The 27,915-nt window shown below is 46.9% G+C and overlaps 1 protein-coding gene, 1 long non-coding RNA gene and 1 other non-coding gene across 6 annotated transcripts in view; 1 reads left to right on the forward strand and 2 right to left on the reverse strand.

The window, feature by feature from the left end:
* Positions 1-385: 385 nt before the first annotated feature.
* LOC120586280 (uncharacterized) lies at positions 386-13,592 on the reverse strand. Of its 2 annotated transcripts, XR_005648675.1 has the most exons (4): positions 13,285-13,592; positions 8,318-10,995; positions 3,616-3,809; positions 386-3,380 (listed from the first exon to the last, which is right to left on the reverse strand). It is a non-coding gene; the product is annotated as an uncharacterized LOC120586280 (long non-coding RNA). The 2 variants fall into 2 exon arrangements; XR_005648674.1 differs by having other exon boundaries at positions 386-3,809.
* Positions 11,095-11,164, reverse strand: LOC120586497 (small nucleolar RNA SNORD123). The gene has a single exon (XR_005648721.1). It is a non-coding gene; the product is annotated as a small nucleolar RNA SNORD123 (small nucleolar RNA).
* A 150-nt stretch (positions 13,593-13,742) lies between the features above and the next one.
* Positions 13,743-27,915, forward strand: part of SEMA5A (semaphorin 5A) — a 417,033-nt gene continuing 402,860 nt past the window's right edge. For all 3 annotated transcript variants that reach the window (XM_039842786.1, XM_039842784.1, XM_039842785.1), the window contains exon 1: positions 13,743-14,214. The gene's annotated coding sequence lies outside the window, so the exon portion shown is untranslated. The remainder of the gene's footprint in view (positions 14,215-27,915) is intronic.

Genomic DNA, 27,915 nt, shown 5'->3' on the forward strand with positions numbered 1-27,915 from the left:
TTATTTCTGGACGTGTCCCGTCAGCACAATCCAGCCTTTTAACTGGAAGGCCTGTTACCGCCTAGATGGTGGTTAATGCCTTTCACGAACCTATAACCTGCCACTCCTTTTGTCCCCAATCTCTAAGGAACAATATCTTGACAGGCAAAGCCTCTTTTTAAGGAGAATCAAACTCGAGGCAGGCTACGTGGAATATGACTCGGCCCAAACTCAAGACTGTCTTAAAATGTAGGTTTTTCCTTAAGGTGTCAACTGGGGAAAACGAGCTACTGTACAATACAAATGACTTCCCCACGCTAGGTAATGTCATTCTCTGAGTAACAGCAAGTTACCCAAATCCTTAGTATTTTTGTCACATTTAAAGATGGTCGGAAACGATCTAACATAGCAGTACAGCCGTTCGTTTTATTTTCATTCTACAGGCAAACATTTTTTAGCACCTTGTAACGGAAGCCACTGTGCCAGGCGCTGTGAGCACCGGGCAGGTGAAACCTGACTCCTGTCTGATGAGCAGACACTTGGGAAAACGAAATGCCTGAGAATACAGACCGCGAGGGGAGCACACGGCAGGGACTCGGTCCTGGGAAAGGCGAGGTTCTGTGTTCATCTTGATTTGCTTTCGGAACATCGTGTGCGGGCTGCGCTCGTTAACACCCCTGAAAGTGTGGTCCCCGGACCCACAGTGTCAACGCCACACGGTGCACGGTCTCGGGCCTCACCCAAGACCTGTGGAATCAGAAACTCGAGAGGAGGCTGGGCACGTGTGCGCCACGAACTCTCCCGATGACTTTGAGAAACGCTCAGGTTGGAGCACCACTGGTCTAGAGCAGGTGTCGACAGCCTGGGGCCACACGTGGCCCTCTGCCTGCTTTTGTAAATCGAGTGTTTCTGGAACACAGTTCGTTTCTGTATTGTCCGGCATCACAGCAGAGACCACGGTTCAGGAAGCTGAGCTATTTGCTTTCTGTCTGGCCTCTACAGGGAGATTTTGCCAGCCCTCGGCGGTGGTGACGCCAGCCCCCATGCTGGCCATGGTACCCTCTGAACCCCATATGCGCCTCCTGGTTGTTTCATCATGGGAGATGATGTCACCTCTGTGCTCGCGGCTCTCATCTGTGAAGGGATGATGATGACATTCCCAGCGTTCGGAGTCATCGTGAGGGGTCCCCGGAGCCTGGCAAGCAGGAAGTACCCCACTGATGTCAGCAATCGAAGACGATGTATCGAAGACACACCATGAGACGCTCCGCCAAGGACTGTCCGAGCCTCTGATGTTTGTGACCTCACCGATGCAGTCACCATGGATGGATGGACCATGAGCCATGCACGGCACCAGGCTCTGGAGAATGGAACAGAGGCCAGCCTGGCCCACTCAGAGACCGCCGCAATGTTGATCTGGGGGCAGCGTGGGGTGGGGTGGGGCATGTTTCTGGGAGTGAGGTACGTACAGGCCATTTCCTCATCGCCTGAGGTCCTGACACGTTTCTGTCGGGGGAGTTGGGATGAGAACCTTGAAGGTAGGGAGGGGCGAACTAAATTTTGTAGCTATCGTGCTGCAGGATTAAATAATCATGTCTGTGCCCCCCGGGCTGGGAAGTTAGGGTTGAAGGAGAGTGAAAGTGGCCAAAATGTCTGTGCTGCTCAGCGGGGAACCCCCTCTCAGCTCACATTCCACGGAAGGCCCCGCCTCTCACGCACGAAGCTGCAAAATTTGATCCTAGCAGAAGAGAAAAAGGGTGGTGTGTGTGTGTGTGTGTGTGTGTGTGTGTAAGTGAGTGACCCCCATAATATTGGCAGTCCCTAAATAAACTTGGCAACAAACTTTTTTTTCCCCCAGGGGATATTACAGATAAGCAAAACATTTCATAGAAATCAATGGCTAAAACTTGACATTTTAGTGAATCTTGGAGCAAGATAAGCAAATATTAAGAACCTTTTCTGATTACATAGGATTCTAAACAGGAAAACATGTCTCTCAATAGAGTTTAGCACGGAATGAGTTGCTGCGTAGGACACTCAGAGCAAAAACCTTAAAGGCGGACAGGCAAAGACTCACAGTGGGGCACTTGAGCCTTGATCTCTGGGGACATTTGTGTCTCAAGACTCTTGGAAGCATTCATGCTATGAAGACAGGTGACATAACCTGAGATCAGTCGTGGGTAATGAGGCTGTGTATCAGACCCATCTGGGGACCTTTTACAAAACCACAGGTCTGGACTCAGCCCCTTCGAGCCTGATTCACTAGGTGTAGGGTCAGCCTGGGCTTGTTAATATTGACAAAACTCTCCAGATCGTTCTGATTAGTCACGCCGGCTAAGGGTCATGGTGACCAGCTCCAGTGAGAGGAGGTACTGGAGGTTAACGTCAAATGCCACTGCACGGTTATTCAAGTTTACTGTGCTCAAACTTGTATATACGAGACTGGTATAGGAGAGGGAGTAAAGAGTTTGGGGTCAAACGCTCCTGGGCTCCCCTGGTCGTTAGTTTTGCACGGCGCCTCATAGAGGCATATTCTTTCCGAACCACAATTTCAAACTCTAAAATGAATAAAGCAGCACCTTTTGCTCTTGGCTGTTGTCTCCTGAACTTCCTGTCACACTGCCTCCTTCGCTGAAGATTCATCTTCGGCATCTGCAAGTCATACATCGAAGATGCTCGCCTTCCGTTCTGGGATGCATCTGCCCTCCCTGCCTTCGACAGCCGTTAACTTCCCCACCTCGGTCCCCATTGTCACGGACACAGCTTGGCCATGCGCCTCCTCAGCCTACCCCTTGCCCATGACGACTTCTCCTGTTCACTTGTCCAGGCTCCCATTGCAATGATTCCCTGACCTCATCTTGTCCTTCGGTCCACCGACGCCACCATCATTTTCGTCCACGCATCCTTTGGGTTAGCTCTACTGCAGGACCATCCTTAAGTCGCTTCCTTGCAAACATCCTCAGCTTTCCTGCTTCTGCGCCTTTCTGTACCCTGGGGAACCATCTCCTGATTGGACCCAGTCACTGGCCCTCTCCCCACCAGGGCCTGAGCTGCTGCACGTTGCTGGAGAGAACCCCACGGACACGTGATGGAGTTCGTCCCACGATGAAGAGAGCACGGTGCCGGCTGGGCTCAGCGCAGCGCGGAGATTATGGTGAATTGGTTTCCTGATTTCCAGGACGTCGATGTCAGAGCTCAGCCTCTCTCCTAACGTTCATCGTCGCTCCCTACGCCCCACCCGAACCTGACCTCACACGGTACGCCTTACGTGTCCATGGATTTGACCAACGGTGGGTAGGAAACATGTTTTAAGTTACACTGTTGCGGACGTGTCCTGTGTAGTTCTACAATGGCTGTGTCTGTACTGAACACGTACAGACTTCATTTTCTTGTCGTATTCCCTAAACAATACAGAATAACAACAGTTTTCATAGCATTTACATTGTATTAGGTATTATAAGTCATCCAGAGATGATTTAAAATATACAGGCGAATGTATGTAGGTTATATGCCAATACCGCACCGTATCATGCAAGGAACTTGAGCATCTGCAGATTTGGGTATCGGGGGCTGGCGGGGGTCGAGGGGGAGGATATGCTAGCACCAGTCACCTCAGATAGCAAGAGAAGACTGTACCTTAGGAAAGTGAGCAAGAGTCCTTAGAGGAGCAGGTCGTCTGCACCAACGCAGCTCCTGCCTGTGCCCGGTCTTCCTCGGTCCTCTCTCCATGACGATGCTAAGACAGCCCGTTCTTCTCCAAACACGGATTCTACTGCCTCTTATCTTTTTCTAGGGCTTTCGTTCCTGGGATCATCTCGTTTCTCTACTACCTAGTCGTGAAGGTATTTCAATCAATGTCTAAACATTCTTCGGATGACCCACTTTAAAAAAGAGCTCTCTGTGCTCATGTCCCCAAGCTGCCACCAGTTTCTTTGTCCCCTTCAGGACAAAACTGCTCTCATGAGCTTCCTCCGCCTCCTGTCTGCACTTCCTTACTTCCCATTACCCTTCCTTATTGAATTATGACATTTCGTGGGCATACAGAAAAGGATAATCATCTAATTATTATCTAAAGAATAAGAAAATGAACACCCACCAAACCAGCTCTATACGGTCTTAACAATTTTCACCATTTGCTTCAATCTTATTTAAAAAAAAAAAACCGGAAAACATAATAACAGATAAAGTTTGTCTGTTCACAATCTCTGCCCACCTTCCCCCCAGATAAACAACCTAAATTTAGTGTTTATCATTTCTGTGCTATTTCACTACTGTGTATCTAACTACTGTGTATGTATTCATACATTATATAGATATGCTTTTTTGGTTTTAATGCTTTACATAAACTGGCAGTAGACTTGGATGTCCTCTGCAACTTTGCCAACGGGGCTGTATAGATTGTACATTTTCAACCTTACAAGAGTGGCCAAACTGTCTTCCCAAGTGATTGTACCAATTTATACCTCTAAAGTTCCCCTTGCCAGCATGTGATAACATTTGGTATTGCCAGACTTTTTTTATTATTGCCAATTTGATTGGTATGACATGGTGCCATGTTGTTTTAATTAAATTTCCATGATTATTAGGGAGGCTATATTCTCTTCTTATGTTTATTGGCCATCGAGCTTCCCGTTTCATTTGAACATTTTTCTATTGCTTCCTCCTTCTCCAGCAGATTGGTAGGAGTTTGAAAATATATCTGCCTATCGCCTTTTGTCAATTGTATGCACTGAAAATTCTCCCAGGCTATGACTTGCTTTTAAATTGTATTTTGTCATAAGGAAGTTCTAATCTTTAATGTTCGCGGTATTGATTTTTTTTTTTTTTTTTTTTTACTTTGTGGCTGGTCTTTTATCTTATTTTGAGAACTCCTTCCCTACCCAGAGGTCATATCGATAGCTTCTTACACGTTTTCCTTAATGTTTTAATGTTGTCTCGCTTTAGCTTTAATCTACTTTGAACTTATTTTTATGAATGGCTTGAGGGAGGTGTCTGATTCAGTGTTTCTCCATCAGAGTCGTCAGTTGTCTGAGACCCCTTTATGCATTCCTACCTCTTCCCAGTGAGCCCCTTTGTCAGATGTCAAAAATGGCGTACATGTGGGTGCGTTCGTGGACCTCTGCTGTGTCATTCTCTTAGCCGATCCTGTGCCCGTCTCTCAATATCTTGATTTCTTTAGCTTCATGAACAATAGCGATACCTCGTGATGCCCACCTACGCTCTTCATTTTCTTCAGAAATTTCTTAACCACTCTTAGACCTGTGATCCTGCCTTGCTTATAAAGTTTATGATCTACTTGAGTACCCTACAGCCGGTTGAGATTTTGATTGCATCTGCATTATATTTAAGGATGAATTTGGGGAGCATGGATTTTCTGAATGAATATTTCATATTCAAGATATTATGTACTGAATCATTCCATATATAGATGTAGGCTAGCGTCAATTTATTTAGGCCTTCTTTAGGATCTTTAAATTTAGTTTTATAAGTTTTTCACAAAGGTCCAAAGTATAGACCTTTGACGAAATTATTCTTAGGTAACATCAATTTTTTTTTTTTTGTTAATGTTATCTTTTCTAAATTTTATTTTCTCATATTTGCTGCTGGTTTATGGGAACACAATTGATTTGTGTATTGCCATTCTGTCTAGCAGCTTTGCAGAACTTTCTCTTTATTCTAATTATCTGTAGATGTTCTTAAGTGGTTTTACTGGAGACGATTATATTGTCTGCAATTAAAAATTTGTGCCTTTAGTGGGGTCAGGAGCGAGACTCCCCAGAATGTGACCCCCTGACGTGCAGATTATTTCAAGAAGAAAATGATTAAAGCCCAGCAAACTCAAAGAGGGTTTTTGTTTAAACCTCCCCCTTACCTGCCTAAAGAAATTGATATAGACAAATCTGCTCAGGAAGAGAATCTGAGCATCGTCATTTTAGCATATATGAATTCATTGCTGCATACAGGGAAGATTGAAACAAAAACCTTGAAAGCTAGATTTCCCTCTGTCCCATTGATTCTGGGTGACCCTGCATGAATTCGTTTACCAGGAAAAAGTTTGCTTTCTCATCTACCTGTCAATCGCTCGCCTCCCTCTCCTTAGTCCGAAATGACATATTTACCTCGTTTTGCCTCACTGTCTTTGCAATTGAGTTCCCCTGTGTGCATATATTAAAATTTGATTTTCTCCTGTTAATCTACTGTCTGTCATTTAAATTATTCAACCAGCCAGAAAGAAGTAAAGGAGTCAGGGGAAAGGTCCCCGGCCCTGACAATTTTCAACCAACGATTTCAGTGTTGGATAGAGGTGTTGCTATGTGTGTGTCTGCCTGGATCTTTGCTTTCAAGTGAATGTCTCCAATTTTTCATAATTAAACGGAAAGTTGCTTGTTTTCTTTTTTTTTGTAGCTAGTTTATCAAATTAGGTAAATTCTCTTCTATCGCTAGTCTAATACTTAAGAGAGTTTTTTAAAAAGGATAAATGTGTTATTTTTTTTTCAAAGCATATTATGTAGCTGTGGAAAGGATCATATGGTTTTTCTTTATTCTGTTGATGAGGTGACTTATATTAGTATGTTTTCTTGTGATAAAACATCCTTGATTTGGGGAATTTGGCTTATGACTTTTCTACTCACTAGAGTAACTTTCATAAAATAGGGATTGATTGTGCCTTGAGTATTCGGTGGACTCTTCCTCAAAAACCATCCATATTTTACTTGTTAAGCATTGATTCAGTTTCTTCAATGAACGTAAGTGTATTTGAATTCTAATTTCCTCTTTAGTTAGTTTTCTAAAGCTAAATTTTTCTAGTGAGTTATGTACCTTTTCAGAGGCTGGTCTGTTTTATTGAACTTACACATTTCTTTATTTCTTTATTTCTTATTAATTAATTAATTAATTAATGGTTAACAAAATCCAATAAGTTTCAGCTGTACACTTTAACAATAATGCATGTATATGTTCACACTGCGTGTTCACCTCCCTTAGTTAGCTTTCTTTCTGTCACCACCTATTTGACCCCCTTTACCCCGTCTACCTTCCCCCTTTCCCTTCCCCCTCCCCTCTGGTAACCACTAGTCTGTTGTCCATTACCATGAGTCTCTGTTAAACTTATACATTTCTTTAAACAGCTGTTGATTCTTTCCATTGATTCTTTCTAGTCTTTCATTAACATGTGATGCGAGCGACGTTATTTTCCTTTGTTCTCTTCTTTTTCCGAGTTGGACGTTTAGTGTGTCTATTTCAGCCCTTCCCTAGTGTAAGTATTTAAGGTGTTCTCTGTAAAAACAGCTTTAGCTACGTAGGTTTTTTTAATGTTGCATTTTCATATAACATATGAGTTTTTCTGATTTCCATTGTTTTCTGTGTTCTATGTGTTATTAGAAATGTGGCTTACAATGGACAAATATGAATTATTTAAAATGTTGCATTTATAATGATTCATTTATAACCTACGTGCCTCGTACTGATTATTCAGAATTCATGGAGGCTGCCTTGTGGCTGCTTCTTTTTTGTAAATCCTGTGGGAACATTCGATAAGTCCATCCAAGTGACCTTGCTGATTGTTTTTTTTCAGGATATCTAAATTCATACTATTTTTCTTTCTGTGGAATCCATTAGTGAGGGAAATGTGCTCCATCCGTGATTGTGGATTTGTCAATTTTCCTTATAATTTTGTACCTTTTTACTTTTTATATTTTAAAACCATTTTGTTACTTGCAGGCACATTTGTATTTCCTAATGAACTGACTCTTTTTGAGATAGTGAATATTTTTACTGAATAAGATTTTAGCTTCAAAAAAATCTCTATTTCTGATATGCATATTTGTAAACTATCTTTATTTTGGCTGATATTTGCCTGGTATAATTTTTTCCCATTCTGTTCTTGTGCTTTGGGATATAATTGGATTTTATATGTTTACTGAAATTCTACTACTTCTCTTTCTACGATTTTTTTTCTTGCCATTTGTCTTCTTTTCCTTTCCAGCCTTCTACTGGATTCATTTAATCTTTTTCCCTCTCTACCGTTTTAGAAGACTATATCTATCGCTCTCTCTATACTACACAGACACACACACACACATGCACACACTCAGGTTACACTTACATTACCATCTGTGGCATCTTAACAAGTGTGAGCGAATTTCTAAAGTTTCTATTTCCACTCGTCCCTGGACTCTTACGTTAGTCACCACTTACTCCCTCAAATGTCAGCTCAAATGCCACCTTTCACGGTGCCTGTCCTGCCTCCCCAGACTAAAGCGGAGACCCTAAACTTGTCTTTCATAGCACTTATTAGGGCTTATGATCACAATCTGTGGGATCAATCCTTGATACTTACCTTCCCCAAGAGACCGGCCTTCCCCAAAGGGCAGGGTGGGCTCTGCGTTGTTCTCATTCAATTCCTAATGCACAGCAACAAACTTGGTTGAAGGTGGGAAAGCAGAGCGGGAGGGAGGGAGGGAGGCACAGGCGGTAATGCTGGGAGATGAAGATGGAGGGATGCGAGGTCTGGAAGAGCCTTATACCTTCTGTCACTGAGGAGTCACAGTCTTCTGCCAAACCCAGAACAGAAACAGTGTCGGACAAAACCAAAGGGAAAGTTCTTTCTTTCTCCTGTTATGAAGTCTGGGGGTGGCAATCCGTGGACGGGGGCTCCACAGTGTCCCCAGGGTTGTTTTTCCAGGTCTCCTGTCCTTGGCTTATGGCTTATATCCTCAAGGTTACCTTACAGTCTTGGAATTTCAACTATCATGGTCAAGTTCCAGGCAGGGATCCAGAAGCACGAGGGAAGGGCAGAAAAGGTCGTGCCCAGTTAGTTGTCGCCCCCTTTTATGAAACCTTTCTTGATATCCCAACAGCTAATGTTGTATTGGTCACAGCTAAGTTCCATGCTCACGCCTAGCTGTAAGGAAGTTGCCCCCCCCCACCATTTTTTTAAGCGAGGCAGATCGCAAGTCAAATAAAATCACGTCTGTGTTATTAAGGATGATGGGGGAGGTATTGTTTGGGGGATGATCACTGTGGGAGACTGTTATAGACTGGAGTCACAGGGACACTGGTAGACCAGTAAGAGGCACTGGTATTTTGACATTCTGAGTTAAGGTGACAGCAATAGGAATAGAAAGGAAAGTCTGAAATGAGAGTTGACAGAAGGGTGACAGAATCCTTGACAGCTCATTGTCCCATTTATTTGCTTCAGGAGACACTTAGCAATTTCACTTAGTAGATAATCTTTTCATTGAACTCAAGGTCATTTTGAGCTAATCTCCCTGGCGAATGATGGGATAAACTAAGGCAGTTACTAACTTGTATTTCTAATTGCATGCAGGATGGACATTATTTTTTGAAAATTTATTTCCAATTTACCTATTTCCCCCCAAATCTCTATTTCCAAAGACAGAGGAATAAAGAGGATGTTGATTAATGAGCATCAAACTTATCTTTTTCTAAACATACAGCCATCCATGGTTTATAGACTCTCACGATACAGACAAGGCTCCATGTCAGAAAATAAGTCTAGGAACCATACGGATGCTCTGTCTCCACACAACCCATCTACATCTCCTTTAGGTATTCCAAATGTCTTTTTAAGCTAGGATTTTCCCCTCTCCCTGTCTCATTGCATAAAAAGGCACCTTGAGATGTTTTGAACACTACAATTTTAATTTCAGGAAACTGGGCTGCTAGAAAAATATATCTAGAAATTTAACCATACAGGGCAAAATGCTCCCAGATTTCTAGACTACTTTGGTCTTCCGGATATATAGCTGAAGTAAAATACAATGTCTTTTATTAATAGGCCCTTACTGAAAGTGAGACGAATTACTAAACGTTTCTAAGTAAAAAATAAATGACACTTGTTGAATGTATGCTCCGGCTGTTGGGTCCTTGAGTTCTCACTGTGGCTCCTAGTGGTCACACTTTAAACAGGTTGCTCCCTTGAACGTGGCCCTGAGGTGGGCGAGGGTGGTTTCTGCCTGTGGAGTGAGTTCGAGAGAGCTCAGAGGTGAGCAAGGCCCACCTGGGTTGGCGGGGGGCAGGTCGCTCTGTGTGTACCTTCATGGAACAACTGGCTGTACTTTTAGAAAAAGATATGTTTGATGCTCATTTATCAATGTCCTCTTTATTGCCGACGAACATGGGAGGCCTGACGCAGGCCCTGGATGGACATGGGTGGAGCTCAGTCTTCAGAGAAGGGGCGTGATGGAGGGCCCAGTGTACGGACTGGCAGAGGGCTGGCGGGCAGGTGCCCTCGTGGTTGACCTGGTCCCTCCTTTTTAAGATCTAGGACCCTGCACTTCATTTCATGCCTATTTATGCTCATTCTCAGATGTGCCATAACTATTTTCTTTCTATTCTTAGTTTCTAGGTGGTTCTTTTTGAATAAAACTGGTATGCTTACTTCTGCCATGGCAGTGGGCATTTCTAAGGGTCAAAGAAACTTATAGTTTCTGGGAAGTTTGAGACTCAAGTCGGGGCTGATGGCTCCCTGAAATCTTCCCACTGGATTCTTCTTCTGCCAAAACTTTGGGAGCATCGCAGCATTATCTGTAGCCTTATTATGGCTCTCTCAAATACTTAAAATATACGAATGAAAAAACAGCACTAGGCAGTCTTAGTGAGGCATAAAACTGCATATAGTTTTACTAATATTTGGCCATTTTAAGAAAAAAACTAATGGGGCTGATCAGAGGATCTAGCAGTTTCTTCAATTCTTAAATGCCGTGATCTAAAAAAAGAACGAGTAAAAAGGGAACACTTGTGGATGAGATTGTGATGTATCCCCTGGCTCATTTGTGGGGAAGGCCAGTCAAAATGTAAACGTCCAGAGGCCACGATTTCTGGACTGAGGTTTGTCACGATGCTAATACCGCCTCATGCATTGTAAAGGTTGCAGCTATGAAGCTCTCTGTAAGGTGGATCCTGATCACAGCAGCTTCTTCATCTCCTCCAGGGGGCGCTCTCTGCAGCCCCAGCCCTGCTTCTCCCCTCTGAGGTGGCAGTTTAGCGAGGTGGCTGAAATTCAAGCACAAGGGAGGGAAATAAAGACAAGACAAACCCGGTTAATTATTTCCGAGACACAAGAGATCTTTCATGTTGCCACACAGAAATTGAGGTGAATCAGGAAATGGATGGCACTTTTCAAGTCACATGAATCAGCACCCCAGAATTCATCCTTTTCACCAAGTGTGTGCTGGTTTTCTCATTCTTTTACAAAATGTGCATAGCTAACCTAAGACAGTTTGGGGACAGCCACAATTTTTAAAGGAAAAGAACTAAACGATTTTGTTTTGAAATTATCACTACAAGGGGATGAGAAGCAGCTAAATGTAGGAAGTTCTTCGGTGAGCAAAAACTTTTAAAAAACCCGAGAAATTTCATTTGGAAAATGGAAACACCTGTGGATACTTAAATTTATTGTAGAGAGCCTCCTTCTGGGCTGGGCCCTAAGTAGTACTTACTTCCTGTCACCTCCTTTCTCTTTCAAGGCTTACAAAGGACACACCCGACAGGTTTGTTTACACTCCAGATGAAGAGCCTGAAGTTCAGAAAAGTTAAGGAACTTTTCCCAGGTCACAAGGGAAATTACGACCTCGGTTTACTGTCATGTCACTTTAAGGGTGCGCTCTAAGTTGTTACTTGGTTTCTCGCCCTTTCTTATTATTAATTTGTAATTCATTATCGCTAAATATACAGATTTTAACAATGCTTGGGTGTAGCCATAAGCTGCCTGTAAAATTGCCGTCCCTCCCCCACATACACGTAGAGTTACGTAATTCACCCAGTTAACCGTTATCTTATCAGCCCGCCTGGATTGCAGCGTAGAAAAAGCTATTTTCTTCCCACTGCTTAGCTCTCTACATGCCAAGATATTTTTCAATTTTATTTTAGTGTACATGCCTTCAACTGCGATGTTGAGGGGCAAGGACAAGGATTAAGTAAACACATCTGGATCTTAATTTCTGTTTCTGCCCTGGCGGCTGGAGGCTCCAAAGTTTCACCCACCCAAGGGCTGCAAGGTCAAGTGTAAGGTAGTGTCTTCCCTCCCCTCCCCCATCCAACAGGGACAGAGCAGCTCTGCTAGACCTTGGCCCGCCTCCTCCTCCCCCTCCCAGGCTGCTCCTAGGCCTCTGTGCCACGTAGGCAAGAGGATCAGAATGTCAGGAATGGAGCTAGTGCCCCTCCGGCCAAGCAACGAAGAAGTAAGTACTCAGCGGTTGGGTAAGGTCTCAGGAGTCAGGCAGCCACAGGGCACCAGCGCAGAGCCCCCACCACAGCCCAGGGAACAACGCTTCCCAAAGTGATGTCAGCTACTGGCCTTTTCCTCTCTGATGTGTTAAAGGCAATCCGAGCGGGGCCTTGCGTACCCAAGCAGCTCATCGCCAGTGTGAGAGAGACACTGGAGATTTGGGGCTGGGCTCGGCTTCCGTGGAAACCTTCAGCATTGCTTTCATTTAATTCTTTTATTAAAAAAATATTTCTACGAATCAATGTCAGTTTGTATTTCTACTGCCATTCTCTTGAATCTGTGGGGCTATGACACCATCCAGCCAGTGATGGGTTCTGTTTCACTGGGCAAGCTCAATGGCACACTAGGTCATTTCCGGTGTGGGCCACCCCAACGACCTGATACTGGCTTTGGAGTGATGTGTGAATGCGGGCCACGCAGGCATCCCACATCACTAGCTAAGAGAGGGCAGTGGTGGGGCGTTCATGCGTTTCCTTATGCAACCGGAACTTTAAAGCCATCCTCTGAAGCCAAGATGGAGAAAAAAGGGCCAGGAGAGACTGTCCCCACCCTCATCCAGAGAGAAAGGGTCACGCGCCACCCTTCGGAGTTTGAACCAACGTTCTGCCGCAAAGTAACATAGTCTAGGTGCCCTAAAAGGTACTTTGCTTTCCAGTTATGAATCTTGTCGTCTGAGTACTTGCTCAAAAAAGCCGAAAGATTCTGCAAAGTGCAACAAGTAACATCTGGCCCAGAGTTGGACAAGTTGACATTGGCCATCCAGGAGCTCCTGTCTCAACGCTCACCGCCTGACCTGCCTTCCTGCTTCGTCCGATTTGTTAATTCCCGCAGAAATCGACCTGAACTAGGCGGGAGGCTCACCCCCAAATCGTTCCTCCAGGAAACCACAGCAGCTCTCTCGGTCTTTAAGGAGTTTGCAGCTCAGAGCCCGCAAGAGGATGTCACACAAAAAGAAAAGAAATCGCAGACTCGGGAGTCCGGGAGGACTCGGTGGCCGCTGCCCACATCACCCCCACCCCCATCCCCACGGATCCCGCCGAGGGACGCGCACGTACCTGGAGCGGAGGCCGGCAGAGTGGACATGCCACGTCTAGGTCCCGGGCCGCGCCGCCTCCGGCTCTTTATACCGCGTCCCCTCCCGCCCCCCCAGCCCTCCCAAAGTAGCCACGTCTGAGTGGCGGGACAGGGGCGGGGAGCCGCCGAAGGTCTGTCAGAGGGGTGGCGGTGGGGAAAGGAGCCCCCGAAAGTCCAGGGTCGGGCGCGCTCGCACCAAGGAGGCCAGTGTGGGGCTCGCAGGGTGCAGGGGGTGCCGGGGCGCAGAGGGGGCGGTGTCAGGGGAGGGGCCCCGGGCGGTCAGCGCGGGGTGGCGCGCTCGGGTTTCACCCGGGCTAGGCTGGGAGGAGGAGGAGGCGCGGCGGCGGGGGCGGGGCTGGAGCGGGGCGGGGGCGGGGCGGGCGCGGCGGGGGCGGGGCGAGGCGGCCCGCGCTCCCCGCTTGCTCGCCCAGCGCGGCTCTACTCGCGGGGAAGGAGGCGCCGGCGGCGGCTGCTCTCGCTGCACCCGCTCCCGCGCGCTGCCCTTACGCCGCGGGCGGGCTCCGCAGCCCCCGGCCGGCCGCGGCCCCTACCCGGCGACGGCCCCCAGCTTCGACCTTCCCTCCGCGGGGGCATCCCAGTTTGTGTGGCCCATCCGGGGGCTCCCCTGCAGAGCTGGCTCCGGCACCCAACTTTGCCTCCTCGCCAGTCGCCCCAGCTGAGACCGAACCTCTTCATCCCCGGCCCAGCCCGGCCGCGCGCCCGGGGACGGTGCGCCTGGCGCGCAAACCCGCGCCCCCAGGCCGGAGCGCAGCAAGTGGGGGGCGGCCGAGTGGCAGGGGGCTGTGGCGGCGGCTGCCTCGACTTCCCTCGCGGGCGCTGAAGAGAACCCTCAGACCGCTCCCGGGCCCCAGGCGCTGGATGACTGGCACGAGGAGAGCGCATCGCACCTGGTGAGCGACCCCACCGCCCCGTCCCCGCGTGGCCGTGACCGCAGCCCGCACCGTGCCGCGTTGCTGACGGGGACTGGAGGCGGGGGGAGGCGGCAGTGGTCGACTGGTGGTCCTGTCGATGTTGGGCAGGGTCGATTTGCAGGCCTGGGCGGGGGACAGCGGGTGATGACGCGTACAGGACTAGGGCTGCCAGGTGCGGGGGCTCCCACACGGGCTGGAAGTTTATGTCGATGCCTTTGCCGAGGTCTTAGCGTGCAGAGGTAAGGAGCGGAAGCGCCCCGATGAGCAAGCGGGAGGTGGGCAAGACGGGACCCCTACCCAACACCGCGGGAAGGTGCGCAGTGGAGGTCTGTGCCTGCCCCGGGCGTGCGTCCAAGCTTGCGTGGTCGGGAGCGAAGGGCAGGGGTCCGGGTGGCCCGGGCTTCGCGGCCCCATGGTCGCCGCCTCGCAGCCCCTCAGCTGGGGCGGGTTTCCTGTTCGAGTTACAAGGCTTTTGTGGCGCGCGCGAGAAACCGGGAGGTGGTGGGACTTGGGCTCAACTCCGCCAAGCGCTTTGGTTAATGAGGGAGACTGAGGCTGGGGGCCGCCCTGAACGTCGCTGCCGGGGATGCAGAGGCCTTGGGGACCCGCCTGCCCAGTGAGCTGCAGGCTGGCTAGTCCCTTTCCGCGGGCATCTTTCCGCCGATCCACGGATTTCGCATCCCCTGGCTCAGGGCTCCGGGGCCGGAGGCAGATCTGGGCCCCGGAGGGAACTGTGCACCCAAGATGTGCGGGCGAACCGCCGCGGGGGAGCGACGTGCCGCGGATCTGCGCCCGCCGCGCGGGGTGCGGGGCCTAGCGCAGTCAGAGGCGGATCCCCGCGGCTTTGGCGGGAAGCGCATTCACCTCCTCGCCCTTTGCTCGCTCGGTACCTGGATGCGGCTGCTCAGAGTTGGGATTTAACTTTCCTGCGCCTGCGGCGTCCCAGGGATCCCCGGCAGGGGGCGCTGCGAGCGAGCTCTGGAGGAGGAAGAGAGGATGCTAAGAGCTGCGACTCCGTCCCGGGTGAGTGGGTGATGGTCCCCGTCAGCACACAGCAGGACCAGGCAGCGCTTGCAGTAATTTCATAGGCGTGGAGGATGGGGGCAGCCGATCTGTTGGCCAGAGGGAGCTGTCAGCATCGCTAGAAGGAGGGACAGGAAAGGTGGTTGCCAAACAGAAGTTCTCTAAATAGAAAGGTTCCTTGCAGAGACAGACATACCCCTGCAGAAACCCTTCCTGTCTGTGTCTGTCTTCCTCCCTGTGACGATTGTCTCTCTTCAGAAAGAAATCGAAATTGAGCGAAGGTAGTGCGAATTATGTTTTAATAGTGACGTTATAGTTCCGCTTCTCAGGAGCACATTAGTTAAAACGCCAGCAGTTACAAATGATCGTTGCAGCTTGTTTTTAAGAAAAACAATCACATGTCACCGTTAGCTTCTGCAGAACAGCTCTGTCATCATGACCAAGTTTGGGAACAGCAGATATGTTATTAATTATAGTTAGACTTTCGTAAGGAGACACAGGAAGACAAAAACAGACTTTACTACAGAAGATTTTTAACACCTAATTAGGAGTGCGAAATTAATTACTAATTAATGCTGGTATCATTATTGAAGATAGGGCGAAGTTTATCCACTGTTTTGAGCGACCACTTCACAATTGCAGTTCAAGCAGATAATACCTTAAGTCGTGTCTCACTTATATAGCTTTTTTTGTCTATTCCTGTTTACCGCAAAAGAAACATGGATTTTTTTTTTTTAATCCCCAAAGATTTTTTTATCCACGTTTGTTTTAAATGAAAAAGTCCGAAATGTAACTGGGCCACTTGAAATGCAGATTTCTTTTTCCTTGAGTTCCTTTCTTGCAAAAACTTTACCAGGAAATAGCAGCTCCTCCTGGGCTTTGCTCGGGTCACACTGATCATACGGAATTGTGGGTAGTACCCGCTTTCACACGCTTTTAGCCTGTACACACTTTTCTTAACAGGGAGAAGATGAATGACGCTAATCATTTTATGCCTTTTACGAATCGTACTAACTTATTTGATGGTTTTAATGGCAAACAGCTGCGAGATCCTGCCGAGAGCAAAGACTTTGTTCTCCTGGGTGGTAAAGCTTGTCTCTTTACAAAAGAGGTTTTTGAGATGTTCAGAATTTGGTAATAATAAGCCTGTGTTCTTCACTGCCGTTTCTTTTTAAGTTTTTTCTTCACCATGTCTGGATAAATGGCACATAGAAACCTATAGTGCAAGGACTCTGGGACCCTAATGAATATATGCGCATTTATGTAAACTTTTAGCTTAAGTCGTAGAGGGTCCATGCTTTCCGAAGCCCACCCATGGCTTTACAGTGAGAAATCTTCAGAGTCACTTTAGACTCTTGATCAGGGACAAATGTTAAAAACAACCAACTTTTCTCTGTGCTGCATGTCAGCAACTTGAGACTATTTCAGAAGCTTCTGATGTTAGAAACAGCTGTTTACCTGAACATTCCATGGTTTTTATTAACTTAGTGATTATTTTTAATGATTCCAAATATCCTTTTTTTTTTTTGATTATAAAGTCATTGAAATTGAGGATTTGCTTCTTGTATACATAAATGTTCAGCCAAAGGTATATAAGCATTCTGTCACATGAACAGGTAATCATTAACTCTAGACTTAACTAAGATTAGAAACCACACCCTAAGGTGAGGCTGGGGTTACACATCATATAGTTTGCAGGATAGAACAAATCGATTAGTTCGTAATGTGTCCCAGTCAAGGAATTCATTTTTGTAGTAGTTTCTGTACAGCGTTTGAGAAAAGTTGTTCCACATTCTGCAGCAACCCCTCCATAATTCTTAATTCTAAAATTATACCAAATTTGTATTTAAACACCCTTCTGAGATTGTCGATATAGTTACTCAAAGTGCTTAGGGTATAATTATAACACCGAGGTGACACATTTTTAGTGTTAAAATAACTTTTAAATGTAAATATGGTTTCTAACAAGTGGAGCTGCCCCGGAGTGCAGAGTGTGTGATGTGGGTCCTTGGCCATTTCTGCCCGATGTATTTGCAAATTCGGACAGAGAAAGTGAACCATTTTCTTGAGTCCTAAGATGAGGATTCATAAGTGCTTTAGGGTGTTCAGACTTTAGGATGTTTCTATGTTCTGCTGTTGACAACACATTTTCACATATGTTCCCAGCAAACTTCCAAAATTGAGATGCAGAATTTTTGTTGAAAATTATAGGTTTTTATCACTCTGCCTTCTGCCTTGTGGAAATGGTCTGCCATAGATAGGGGGCAATCTGCTGTCTCTAATTGGTAGCATTATAAAGATAAATTTGGCAGGTGAGGAGCAGCTTACCGGGAAGCAGTTTGAAGAAGCAGCTTTCGGTATGCTTGATAAATATATCACTTATTTCTCTGATGTATTTGTTAGGTCCTGGTTGTCTGATATATAAAATCAATTTCTAACGGCAAGAGAGGGAGGAAAAAAAATTAAAGAAACTATGACATACATAGATAACCATTTCACTTTCAAAGCGCCTACCCAAAACTTATTTTGATTCAGAATTTAAGCCAAACAGAACAAAGCAAATTAAAACTTGATCCCAGAGAAGATAGTATATAATAAGTGATTTACTATAATGTCCTCGTGTTGTCACAGTTACTCTTCGCCATATAAAGATTCTAGAGCTAAGGAAACCTGGCTCTGAATTTCACCGAGTATTTTGAAGAAAGGCAACTTCAAAGACAAGTTATATTTCTCCCAGGGCATGACATTTAAAATAGGATTAACCCAACAGTGGGTTCAAGAAAACAGGAAATTTTCTCCAAAGAATTGCCGTTGTCTTTTTAAAAAATCTTTTTTTTTTTTTTTTGGTCGAAGATTGATGGTGGTTTAACAGGAGGAAACGTGAGCACATTTATTTTCCTTTACTAAGTTTTAAAATATATTGGCACGGTCCTGTCGCATTTGAAAAAAATAAAATCATTCTATTCTTTATTCTCTTTTCCCATACATACTAGAATTGGTTTCTGGATTAAACCGAAAAACATTAAATTTTAAAAGAGAATAAATTTATAGGGGGTGAATTTCTTTTATTACCGGAAGGCCATGAACCCACTCATCTTTTATCGTCCCATCTTTCACTCATTGTCACCATGTCTCTGTGGAATGGGCTAACTAGAGTTCAAAGGGAATGACGAGGAAGTATACGCTGGAACAATTTTATTTTATGTCGCATTTTTGTGTACATTTGAGAGTAAATCACATTACTGCGATAGGTAATTCAATTACAGATATGTATGATAAGTGACCAGGAGAGCGATGCTATCAGAAACCAACTCTGCTGGAGAAATAATACTGTATTTGCTGAGATGTGAAATTAAATAAGTTCTAGGCAAGTGACAATCAGGATTGAGCAAGGACAAGTTGTTCACAGGAAATAGAGCCTCTTTTCAATCAGTTCAAATTCACCCGACATTTGGCTGTGATATATGATATGCCTATGCAAGAAAAGCAGAGCCAAAAAAAGGTCATAAGAAAAATTCTGCTAACCTGTTTCCTGTGAGTTTTCTCTAAAATCATAAAATGGCTAGTGCTCGGCTAAAACTTCCCAGAAGAGATACGTTTCTCACTGCCTGAGTCCGGATAAATTTCCACCTGAAGAACTGCCCTTTCTGGAAGAAAGCTGGAGATGGGACACACTTCAGAGGAGGCTTGCTCAGCTGTTCTCTGTCAGCCACCCAGTGTGGACGGTGGCTGCCCGCTGCCAGGGCATGCTGTCGAGAGAGAACGCATTGGAGGCCAGCGACATTTGTGGCTGGACACCCTGCGGCCAAATGGAGAGTCACAACTGGCTTCTGTGATTACTTTTACAGGACCGAGATTTAGATCTGCTATAGGACTTTACTGATTGTAAAGATTGAAGATATCATTTGTGACTGATGGCATAAAGCAAAAAGAATTGCTCTGGATATTAAACTTCCTTAGTCCAGCAGACATTGTAATTAAGCCATTGTTCATGTCAGTTGACATACAAATGTGACACACAAGGATTTCTTCTAAGACATCTGTCATGTAAATCTCCGTGTATTCTAGCTGTAGACTTGACTTTAAGAAAGTTCTACAAAGCTGAGCATGGTAAATACCCGAAGCCCACGGTTTAACTGAGCTATTTGCCTCATTGGGCAGGGAGTCTGGAGAGGCCTCCACCTTGAATGAAGCACTTGCTGGCCCCAGGGGACCGGCCCGCCTGCTGTGCTGGAGGGATGTCAGCAGTGGTGGACGGATTCCTGGCCGGAGTCGGGCAGCTGGAGAGGGGTGGTGTGGGCAGCAGCAGTTGACAGTGGCGTAATCGTCCCTGTGTGACTCATGGATCAGACAGAGGTCCTGTGAGGGCCCTTCCCAGAGTATGTGGGTAGAGTACGTGAGTGGACTCGGAGATGGCCACACGTCAGTGGAGGGTCAGAGTCCACATCCGCATGGGGCCTGCGGGTCCTTGCGGACACGGGTCCTGGGGAAGACAAAGCAGGCTGCTGGTGACAGACAGGAAGCGTGGCAGGACTTCTCTGCAGGAGTGATCAGGACGTCCGGTGACTGTGGTAGGGCCTCAGGGACGATGACACAAAACACATTACGAGAACTAAGTCGTGATGCGGAGAACAGGCTGAGGGACAAGGACAGCGGTCCCTGAATTTGGATGCAGTGATAGAACCGAGAGAGCAGGACCAGCTGCCCGTGAGCGCGGGACCAACGCTGATGTGCCGGACGGTCCTTGAGCCCGGGACCTGCCGTGCGGACTGACTCGGTTCAGCAGGGGGGACTGTGCTCCCGAGGCAGGGGCGAGAGACTGTCGCGTCGGCTGGCGGCTCCCTGACCTGGCCTGGCCCTGCTGTGCCCTCTCCTGAGTCCGGCTCTCCCGGCCTCCTTCCTGGCCTCCCTCCCGGCCTCACGTGCTCTCTTCCTCCTCCTGGAATGTTCTTCTGCTTTCCTTGACACTCACCGCTTCCAGGTCTTGCTGCATCGAGGGCTTTCGCTCAAGTGTCCCCTTCGGAGGGGACAAACCACACGGTCTAAAACAGAGCTCCCTCCCCGTTTCCTCTCCTCCTTCAGCCGCCTCTTTGTCCCTTTGTAGCGTTTTTTACGCGCTGCTTATTTCTTAACGTCTTTCACCGACAGAGACAGACAACACTGTCACTGCGTCTCGTGCACCTCGGTGGTGCCTGGCACACATGCTGCCCTGGTCCACACGTGACGAGCGACGGCTGAGCGGTCAGCAAGTGCCTTTGTATAGCACGCTCAGAGGATAGTCTGCACTATAGCATCCTAGATAAAGGACTGTGGCTTAATAAGACATTTGGGAGCGAACATGGAAGCTGAACACTATGAAGTAGAATGTTCCAGAGGCCCCAAACTGGTATATGGGCCTAGTCTCGAAACACGAATGTCTTTTGTAAGCCGAGGACTGGGTGCTCCCCCTGCTCCAACCCAGGCCTCTTTGCACAGTAAGTAAATGCTTGTTGAGTGAATTGATGACCTCACTTGACTTATATAGTGGCTTAAAACGCTTAATGTGTATTACAACATTTTATACATATAAAAAATATGTATATATTTCAATAAAAGAATTGAAACTCAGGCATATTGTTTACTTCTTTAAAACAGCACCCCATGCTCCCCTGCCCCTGCCCCCCCAAATTATATTCTTGTTTTTACAGTACAGAGATTTTAAAAATTCTAGAGGAAATATGGTAGGCTTTCTTATTTTATTTCTCAGATTAGGCCAATAAGTCTGTCACTTAGCTGGATTTATAGATTTAATAAGCTGAAACAGATGAGTGGGTAAACAAAATGTGGTCTAGCCATACAGTGGACTACTATCCAGCAATAAAATGAGCCTTGATGTGCGTTGCAGTACGTGTGAACTTCAAAACGTCATGCTTCGTGAAAGAAGCCAGTCACGGAAGGCCACGTATCCCGAGATTCCATTTACGTGAACCGTCTAGGAAAAGTAAACCCATAGAGACAAAAAGCAGGATGTGCTCGCCTGAGCTGGGCTGGGGCTGGGTGCTGTGAACGGGCAAGCGGCTCCGTCTGGGGTAACGGGAGCGTGCCAACACCGAAGTGTGGAGGTGCTCACCCAGCTCCGCATTTCCCAAAAGCCATTGAATCGGGCACTCACAATTAGTAAATTTTATGGACTGTAACTTATACCTCAATGAGCCATTAAAAAAATTAATCTGGGCCATAACCTCTAAAGTTAGAGAACATTAAATCACCAGTGTTCTAAACAAAGCCTGTCACCCTTGCGGGGAACTGCGGTCTGCGTTCCCATGACTGTGACAAAGCCCGGTGCTGAGGCCACTGGATGCCGAGATGGGCAGTGTTTCTCTGATGCTGAGGCATTTCCTGCAAGGTGTGTCGGAGTTGGATCGCCGCCGTCAGGTAAACGAGCGAACCCAGGTCGTTTGCAGACGAGACCACGCAGCCGAGTTTAACCAACCCTTTAAACCCACCACCAGCCCGGCCACTCAGAATCTGGTCTGGCCCGATTGCCAGTCATTTCTTCCAGAGTACTTCTCTTCCGCCCCCGTTACTGTCCAGAGGCGATGCTCAGAGGGACACCTTTGAAAACACAGAATGTCTGGGGCTCATAGCTCTGCAGGGTCTGGCGGCCCCAGGGTACCACCGAGCTGACAGGAGATGCCACTTTCCCATGACGGGGATTTCACGGCGCCTGCACCTGTGTCCACTTTCTTAATAGAGCATTCATTGGCTTCAGCAGGCGAGGTGGGTGGCTTCTCACAGCCAGAGCCAGCGGCAGAATGCAAAGGTCCAGAGGCCGGAGCCTGAGTACTTACAGGAGCGTGTGCTCTCTTCTGGGCCTTAGAATCGCTTCTAGCTCTTTCTATTCTGCGCTGGCATGTTTTGCAGTTAAAGTACCAGCTGAAATTGGGTTGTGGGTAGAGATACATATGAACTGCTTGTAATTGCCTTGCTGGGGCGGGAGCGAGTGTCTTTAGTTCTGCCCTGGTGTTTATTGAGACTTCCATCTGTTTAGTTAGTGTGTGAGAATCTTCTCTGCCTCCTGCCTCCCTCAGCTCTCTCTCGGGCACCGAGCTGTCCCCACACCAGTTGGTTTCCACATGGTGACTTTCCACGGGAGTGTTGCGTGTGGTGTAGGCAGTCTGAGCCCCAGAGACCCTGGCATGGCGTTCGGGAGCTGATCGGGACCTGGCAGCCCTCACGGCATCTCTGTGTCTCTCCATGAGCAATGAGGCATTTTGGATCCAGCCCTGTGATGTTTCGGACCAGCATTTTTGATGTCTAATTTCTTCAGTCCCGGTAGTTGCATGCCAGAAATTGAGACTGACAGAGTTTTCAATTCTAGCGCAACAGTTTTATCGACCCCTTACCAGCGTAATTTCAGACTCGCTTGTTCTGAATTTGCCTCTTCTCCAACTTGCGGTCTGACATAGGCACAGATTAAGAGTGAAATTTACAGAAATGACCCGTTTTTCTACCCGTCCAAAATTATTACTCACCCTTGGTGAGTGGTCAGGAGATATTTGTGAGATTGCATTAATATGTCCTTCTGTGTCATTAGATTGCGAAAGAGCGGGCGACATTTTTATTTTTGATGTCACTTTTGATGGTTTTGATTGGTCAGTAAATACTATTTTAGTTGGTTTATTTTTCATGTATGTGTGGTTTCATTTTGTTTTTTTTTTTCATTTTCAATGAGTTAATTTTTTCCAGATTTCTATTAAACAGATTGACAGGTTATATGATTAGAGGAATTTCTCTGTTGCCAGGACATATTTTTCGTTTAGAAACACAAGGAATAAGAAAACGATGCAATTTTCTCTCGTTTTAAGACGTCCTTCAGAATAATTTTTGGCTTGCATTGGACTGATAGCGGGAGTTGATCGTAATTAAAATAACATGTACTGTATACGGAATTATCGAAGACATCGTCCTAGGTGGGGAAAATGTATGAGACCATGACTTATGATGATTTTTACTTTTAAACAATTATTTCCTTTTCTGGAAAGCATCCAAACATTAACATCAAATTCTGATTTTGGACACTTTACAATATATAGGTTCCTAACTTCCTTCTGGCAGCTGAAACACCAGAGGGAGCCTGGCATGTTGACTTCGCAGCCTGCGGGGTGGGGGACGGTGGGGACGAGACGCACCGTCGCTTCTTATCTGCTGGCACCTCCTTACCTCTTGTCATTGCTCCGAAATAAAAAATTGGAGGCTCTTTGGCTACGTGTCAGCGAAAGCAGACGCCTTTAAAGTCGGAGCTAGGAGGTAAAGGTTGGCATTTTATTCATTGAAGTTTAATATTTCTGGACTGTAAATGTAGAAGAAGCATCATGCTGTAGAAAGCAGAGGTCCAGCGCCCAGATGTTGACCCTTTGCCCAAGGAGAGGTGACCAGATGTCCAATGTGGAAAGAATACTGGAGTGCGATTTCCTGTCCTTTCTAATAAGGCTGCTCCTCAAATGTCCTATTTTTCGCTCCTTATCATTATCCTCCTCTGGTCCATTTCTCTGCTCATCCAGCTCTTTTACTTATTATGTGCCTCTGTCACCGGGAAGTTTCGAGTCAAGCCGAGGTCCAAACGTCCTGTCGTTGACCCTTCGTTTCTAGTAAGACCTGGCTCGGTCCCTTTTCCTGTCCCTTCCCTTCTCTGTTTCAGTGCCCTCCTCAGGTAAGAGGGGTGTCATGTGGCTTTGCATCTGAGTCTGATACCGTCCGGCGTCTCCAGCACCTGGCTCAGTGCTGTGGGCGTTCAGGGCTGTAACTGCAGCCCCAGAGACATGGGCTTTTGCCCAGAGACTCGTTCCCGAGCTGCTCCGTGTTGACTCCTGGGGACCAGACCTCATCTAGGTCAGTTATGAGTGTGACGGAGATGTGACGGCTGTTTAGGTAGATCCCAGCATTCGCTTCGATGGTGCTCTCGCGCTGGGAGGAGCATGCGTCCGCTTCGCAGGTAGCCACAAGCAGAGGACCACCTGAGGTGACACGGTTTGTTTCTACGCCCTTCATTTCTGTCTTGCCTCGTGATGGGAAAGCTCTGAAGCCTTGGAGCTGTGCCCGTCAGCGCCCTCCATCCTCTCCACCTCTCCACCTGTGACTTGCTCTCACTTCCTTGGCCCCTGGGGACCCCACAAAGGTGGTACTGGGCAGGTGGGACACCTGAGCCCAGGTGCCTGTGTTGGAAGTGTTTCCCATTCTGTTATCCACCCCCGTTGTTATTGTTGTTCTTGTGCAGCGGTCGGGGGTGAAGGCTGGGGTGCAGCGGTTGGGGGTGAAGGCTGGGGTGCAGTACTGTATGTCCACGGAGGTCATGTCGCATCACAGCTCTCCAAGCAGACTCCAAAATCACACCCGGGGCCAAACTGACTCTCGCCGGCAGTGATGGAATTTCTTGGGTCTGTCACCAGCTCGTGAAAAAAAGTCATTGGAGAGATGGCAAGCTGGCAAGTAAGAATCGCAAAGAGCCAATCACTTAAAAGCTCATGCCTGCAAATATCATTTACCTTTGAACGTTTCCTCCGGGCTCCGCTGCTGGGTGCCCAGCTCACGGAGCCTTATCTCGGTGCAGAGGAAAGCCCCTGCAGGCTGCCAGTGGGGATCTGAGGGGACATGCCCCACAGATGATAACAGAAGGGCCGTCCCGGTGTCCCGCGCCTCACTCATCTCTGATCCAAGAGTCTGTGTCATAAGGATGACACCGCCAGAGCTTCATGGAGTAAATGAAAATGCTGGGTCTTTAGGTGCTAAAGCTGTAAACCGCAGTCAGGGCGACAGTGGGGGCAGTCGGTCTCCATAGTGGTCAGACACCTGCAACTAAAGCACTTAGAAGGCAGACGAAAAAAGCATCTATCGATGAATTAAGCGTTTCCCGAGGTAGGGTCAAGGAGAGCGATGCTTCCAAGTTGGACCACGGCTGCGGCTTCAGGGAAGACAATTTGACCGGCGTGGGGAAGAGAGTTTGGAGGGCAAACGCCTTCGGATGCTTTGGGTTGGGAAGAAGGGTGTCTCCCAGTCTGTACTCAGTATTCAGAAGGGACTTTTCTTCTCACGCAACGGGAATGATGACATCCACCATTTAGAAGTGCGTGCGATTTCTTTGTTTTGGTTGGCGGAGGAGAGTTGGACGGGTTCTGGAGTGAGTCGTGAATGCTGATAAACAGTTGTCATTTGATCTTTGTGGCCTCGAATTCCTTCATCATCTTTCAGAATAGCTCAGTTTTTCTTCTAGTGGGCAATTGCTTTGTTCTTTTCTCTCAGGGCGGAAGAAAAGTCATCACGACCTGTCAGCCCGTGAGTCCAGGTGACAGGAGGAACTCGATAGGTGCGGCTCTTGCTTCCTAATTCCACAGAGTGTCACCCACATGCCACCCAGGTCCTTTTCCTCATCCAGAGCTCCCAGCCTCATTGGTGGGTTGCGACGTGAAGGAGGGGGGCAGAAAGGAAAGGATCCCCCTGAATAATGGGGATGCCGCTGAGCTCCCAAGAATGCTGGTTCCATTTAGCCTTTATTCCCGCTGTGATGAAGTCCTCTCTGGCTGTTCTGTCCTCCTTCCGCGTCTGAGACAGCAATCGTTATTTGCAAAAGCAGTCGCGGTTCTAATCCTTCCCACAAGAGAGCTTGTGACCTGCAGAAGATCGTTATCACGAAGCACTATGACACACTTCGGTGTGAGGACACAGCCCCGATGGACTGGCACCCTGGCCGGCTGGCCCCTTGGAGTGGACACCATTATGACCTGTCACATGCGGCTACCAGTTCACCCCCCGACGACCTGTAATCAAGAGTCTCTTTAATTCGTGGTGGTGGCGAGTGAACTTTAACGCAGTTTTAGATTTGCCACTCAGTGCCTTTCGATGGGCTTCTAATTTTTTTGTTTTTAAATTAAAAGTTATATTCCCCGAAGAACTGGCTTTGGGGCCCAGATTTCTTGCCTTGAGTTTGTTGGAGACGGTGCTGAGTGGGGAGAGTAAGGATTGTGATCAGAAGTTTGGCCAAATCACCCTTTGAGGCCAGAATCAAGGGCACAATTAGTGAGCGAATGGCTCAGGCTAGGGACTGATGTGGGAGGCCTGCAGGGCCTAGTGGCTTTTGTGGATTCCTCTTTAATTGCACTTTTGAGTGAACACGGGGTTGGCAGCCGGGCTTATTGAAGCCTGCAGGGGTAAACTTAGGAAAATAAATCAAATGCACATTGGAGAAGGCTGCTCACTTGAAAATATATGGGTTGCTCGCGTTGGTCTTTGTTCTTCTTCAGGAAAAGGCTCCCGTGTTTTTTAAACCTGGCTATTGGGATAAATTTTGACTTCTGCCTGTTAGCCATTTTGCCTGATAATGGCAGCGTGACCCAGGTATGTCACAGCTTATGTCAGATATTTACAAAAGGCCCTGTAAAGGGCATCAGCAGTGCCAGCCACGTCCATCTCTGTGCCTTTCCTGTATGCAGGAAGAAAAAGATTTTTGAGATGTGTTTCTACAGAAGAGTTTGGCGTGACACTTCTAAGAATTGGTAGAACGCTGAAGGAATTCATATGAAGACGCAATTAGAGGTACATGTGAAACTCGTAAAATATACAGGTTGAAAATGTTTGGCTTTTCTGAGCAATTGGGGTTGTCAGCTGTTTTCCCATATTAGCTTCCGGATAATTAATTAGATTTATTTAATTAAACGCTTTACATTCAAGCGGAGTGGAGATCCAGGCAGTCTCCTGCAATAATATTAATTGTTTTCTATTGATCTACAATATACCACATGACTTGTTTATACTTAGAGAAAAGACATTCGATTCTAAATTAGCAGCCTTTTGAGAAATTATTTACTGTTAGTTCTAAAGTGAAAAGTCTATTTAAAAAAACCTTACGGACAATCTCAAAAATCTCACGTCATGAAATTCTATTCCCTTATTATATTCCGTAGGAGCAAGCTGGTTTTGAAACCAGAAGCACGTTTCTGTCCCTGCCACATTAAATCGAAATGTTCGGAGGGGTCGCTGGGCTATTTTTAACGAGTTCAAGTGTATCCTGTGGTGGCTGGTTTCCAATGATCCAAAATTAGTCCTGGGATCTTGGACAGCACACTGTCAGGGCCCAGATAATCGGCAGGCTCGACATCTTTGAATTGTCTCCCTAAATCTAACACCAGGATTAATGGCTTTGGCCAAACAATCCATCATTCTTTGGAGAAAACAGAAAGATAAGTTCTCATTGTGAATAAAGAGGTCAGAAGCTATGGAATTAGGTGCTTGATGAAGTGGGTGCTGAAAATAATTGGGAGCTGTTCTAGGCAGTTGGAGGATGACGGTCTCTTGGCGATGTGGACGTTGAAATACCTCCACATACGGGCATTTTTATGTGATTGGTAGGGGCGTAGAGGAAAATCGCTAAGATTTTTCCCGTCTTCCATGAAAAGAAGGTCAAAGGCGAGGCCGACTGGCCTGGAGGGCAGGGAAGGCTTGGTCATCACAGCAGCCTTGTGTCTCCAGGAGAAAAGAAGACGAGAGATACAGTTCCTCCCCTGAAAAGGTCTCTTCTCACCTGTCCCTCGTCATCCTAGAGACAAATGACCAACTCACTTTGAAAGAATTATATTTCCCCAAGTCTCGAGAAATACTTCCTCATTATTAAATATATACACAGCA

Source organism: Pteropus medius, unplaced genomic scaffold, assembly GCF_902729225.1.
Source record: "Pteropus medius unplaced genomic scaffold, Ma_sr-lr_union100, whole genome shotgun sequence".
Lineage (NCBI taxonomy): Eukaryota > Metazoa > Chordata > Mammalia > Chiroptera > Pteropodidae > Pteropus > Pteropus medius.